The following is a 4,418-nucleotide window of genomic DNA, read 5'->3' as shown; positions in this document are numbered from 1 at the left end:
TGAACTGCCCAAGCGGCGCTCTCCGCGGCTCGAGCTGGCCCCGCCTCGCGCCCTGGCAGCCAATCTCCGGTCGCTACGTCACGAGCGCTCGTTCACTATTCAGAAGGGCTCCCTCAAGTCCTTCCTCATTGGGCCGCTGTCAGAGCCGGTGGAGGTGTCAGCCAATGGAGAGGAGGCCCTTAATGAATTACGGATGACGGATCCGGGTGGAGGACTGGGGCGGCTAGAGGATGCCCCTCCAGCTGAGTGACGCAGACCCGACATCCAAGGCGCCTTCTGAGTCGCTGGGTCTCCGCGTCTGGACCGGTGGCGTTGGCTTGGCTTCCGGACACATCTGAGCTGACAAAGTCCCCCAGAAAAAACACACAAACAACGCACACAAAACAAACACACAAACAGCCCCGTGAGCCTCCGGAGGCTACTTAGTCTCCTGCAACGTTCACTCATCCCCGCCCTATAGACATAGATACTGGAGACAAAAGTTCAGAAAGTTGACAGGCAGGTTCTTTCTACCCGCTGAAAGGTTATTATTACCTTTATTTTATTGCTGGAGACCTTGACTCACGGACATAATTGACAAAATTTTAAGTAGGGGAAGTAGACTTTAGTCTACTTGGGCATGTTCCTCTTACTTTGGCAAGCTGCCTCCACTAAATTCTGGATCAATTGAAGGCCATGTGTCCTTAGTTTTCTTTATTTGATTTTCTGTAAAATTGAAGATTTAGTCATCATCCTCATTAATTACCAATTTCCACGTGTTGACACGTTACCTCCCAGCTGACTCCTTTTCAAGTTAAAAAACAACATTTACCTAAATTGAAACTGGAAGAAATAATTAGCCATCACTTTTGGGGTCCTAGGTTACGGTTTTTGAATATTTCTCAATTGTTTTAGAAAGCAGCTACGTGTCCTTTGATGTATGAATGGATAAACAAAATGTGGCATCATACAATGAAATATTATTGAGCCTTAAAAAGTAAGGAAATCCCCTCACATGCTACAATCTAGACCTTGAGAACATTATGCTAAGTAGAATAAGCCAGTCACAAAAAGACATATAGTGTGTGATTCCACTTACATGAGGTACCTAAATAAAATGGTAGTTACCAGGGGCTGGGAGGAGTGTGAAATGGGAACTTGTGTTTAATGGGTATAGAGTTTCAGTTTTGCAAAATGAAAAATTCTGGCTGTTGCACAACAATGTGAATATAGTTAACACTACTGCGCTATACTCTTTTTAAAAAATATATATTTTATTGATTTTTTACAGAGAGAAAGGTACTGGGACAGATAATTAGAAACATCAATGAGAGAGAAACATCGATCAGCCTCCTCCTGCACACCCCCCACTGGGGATGTGCCAGCAACCAAGGTACATGCTCTTGACCGGAATCGAACCTGGGACCCTTCAGTCCGCAGGCCGACACTCTATCCACTGAGCCAAACAGTCTATGGCTTCACTATACTCTTAAAAATGGTTAAGATGGTAAATTTTGTTAGGTATTTTTTATCGCAATTTTTTAAAAAAGTGAGTGGATAGGATTTTTGTATTTTTGTAAAAAAATTTGAAATATCCAATGAGAAGATGAGGATAAACCCCCAAGTGGTAATTCTCTGAGTTTTGGAATGATTTTAGTTTCCTTCTTTTATGTGCTTTTGCATTTTTCGAATTTTACACAATAATCATATTCTTGTTCTACAATCAGGAAATTTTTTTATTGTCCTTAATCCTAAAAGAATGGAAGGAAGAAAGAGGAAGAAAGACTTGAAGGAGTCTGGCCCACAGGATACACTATCGTATTTTGTCTTCCTTCTCTGTCTTCTTACAGCCACAATGGCGGCTTTCTTGTTCTGCCCTCGTGGAGTGGGAGAGTGGCTGATTCTCCCCAGGGTAGTTATCTTGCACCATTTGCAAGTTGTTTTCTTCTGGTTTTCTTTCTTCAGACAAAACAATCCCAATCTGTCACTTTTTAAATTTGAATTCAATTGTTTTTCAGGTTAAATCCTATTACAGACCATTCTATAGGGAGTGCTATGTTGCCTGGAAATTTGTTGTATTGAATAATTCTTTTTTTAAAAAATATATTTTTATTGATCTCAGAGAGGAAGGGAGAGGGAGAGAGAGAGAGAGAGAGAGAGACAAAACATTGATGATGGGAGAAATCATTGATTGGCTGCCTTCCACACACCCTTCATGGAGCCCAAAACCCGGGCATGTGCTCTGACTGGGAATGGAACAGTGACATCCTGGTTCATAGGTCAACGCTCAACCACTGAGCATGCTGGCTAGCTGTATTGAATAATTCTTAAAATAAGTAACTTGGTAATAAGATACAACTTCCTTTGCTTTATGAAAATTATAATTGTAATCCTTGTGGAAGTTCCCTGCCTCCCCTCCTACCCCCGCCTTCATCTTTGTAATTTGTTGGTCACAAGGTTTGCTCTAGATTATGTCTAGTGTCATACTCTGATAACTTAAAGTTTCAGAATGGTCAAAGGCCTGGGCGACATGTGATGAGGAGATTAGAGAACGTATTTTAGCCTGGGAAGAGCCCCCTTCACTCTCAGACACATGTTTTCTTTTTCTGTGGCAATTTACCCATGTTACTGCTGCTGCTGGGAGAAGTAGCCTTTAGGAAATGCAGGTGGAAATGTCTAGTAGGTACTTGCAGCAAGATTGCCAATTGTCTATGAATTGTCCTTCATCAGTAATAGAACTGACTTTTAGCTGGGCATGTTGCAAAACGGGTAAAAAATTTTCTAGTCTCCATCCTGTTGTGTCACGAGACCAAGTTCTGGTTGCTATGTTACCTGAAGTATATGTGGGAGCTGCAGGAAGTCTCCTTTAAAGAGAAAAAGTTCTGCCTGGCCGGTGATGCTCCGTGGTTGAGCATTGACCTATGAACCTGGAGGTCACAGTTAGATTCCTGGTCAGGGCACATGCCTGCATTGGGGGCTAGATCCCTAGAAGGGGTCATGCAGGAGGCAGCTAATCAATTATTCTGATCATTGATGTTCCTATCTCTCTCCCCACTCCTCTCTGAAATCAATAAAAAAACAAAAACACCCCACATATATTTTTTTTAAAGTTCAATCTTTCTTCTGCCTTCTTCCATCGTGTAGCCTGGGATGTAACTATACAAGGGATGGTAAGTCAGAGAGCTGGAAGGAGCAGGATCCCCGAAGAATCAATGAATTGCCACACCAGCCCTGGGCTGCCTCCCTGTGGGTTTCTTTTACATAAACGCATTTAAGCCACTCTGTCAGGTCCCTGTTCGAGATTAAAGTAATCCCTAACTAACACTGGAAATGCAGTCTGTAGTAACAAAACCTAAAACGTGACATTCACTTAGTGGAAGAAGAGCAAGGTCAACTTTTAGGATCCATTTATTGCAGTGTGAGATTTACACGTTGGCCACATGCCTCCTTTCAAGAGATGGAATCTTTGTCCCCTACCCTTACATCTAGGCTGGCTTGTGAATGCTTCTGCCAATAGAGGAAGTGGTGCTATGTGACGTCTGAGGCTAGGTCATAATACTCCATGCACCTGCCACTGTGTAACTCACCCTTGGAGTCCTCAGCTGCTGTTTCAGATGACCTGCTATGCCAAGACCACCACTCTGGGGAGGCCACATGAAGGTGCTGTGACAGGCAGTCAATCAAGCCCAGCCTGCTCTTCATCCTCCCAACCTTTCCAGAGCTCAGGCACCAGCTATGTGCATGAAGTAGTCATCTCGGCAATGGATCCTTCAGCCTTATCTGTTCTAGATCCCAGCCCCCTGAGGCCCCCTGAGCAGTTTAAATCATTTGAGCTGAAGCCCCACACATGGAGCAGATAAGAGTTGTCCTTGCTGTGCCCTTTCCAAATTCCTGACCCACAGAGCCTGTGGGCATAATCAAATGGTGGGGTTCTTTATGCCTTTATACTTTGGGGGGTTTTGTTGCCCAGCAATCGATAACTGGAACAGCTGGTAATTCTTATGATCTTGTTAAGATAAAAGTTTAGTTTTCTTTCACAGAAAAGAAGTCCAGGGCTAGGCAGACCAGGACTGGTTTGGTGTTTCAAAGTCAGCAAAGGCTCAGGTCCCTTTATTCTCCCTGCTGCCCAGAATGTGGACATAGTGGGTGGAGCTGCAGCAGCCATAGTGAACCAGAAGGCAAACCTGAGGATGGCAGCTGAAGTGAGCCTAGGTCTTTGATAAGAAATACACTTCTGGAGAACCAAGATGGCAGCATAGGTTAATGCCGGAGATTGCTGCTTCGAACAACCAATTTAAATTACGCCTGAAACACGGAACGGACACCATCCAGAACCACAGGAGGGCTGGTTGAGTGGGAATTCTACAACTAGGAGTAAAGAGAATATCATACCCAGACTCAGAGGAGGCGCAGTGCTGAAGTGAAATTCTCAGGTGCGT

This window comes from Myotis davidii, unplaced genomic scaffold (assembly GCF_000327345.1).
Source record: "Myotis davidii unplaced genomic scaffold, ASM32734v1 scaffold46, whole genome shotgun sequence".
NCBI classification, from domain to species: domain Eukaryota; kingdom Metazoa; phylum Chordata; class Mammalia; order Chiroptera; family Vespertilionidae; genus Myotis; species Myotis davidii.
The sequence above is the reverse complement of the archived record's forward strand: the minus strand, read 5'-3'. Positions refer to the sequence as shown.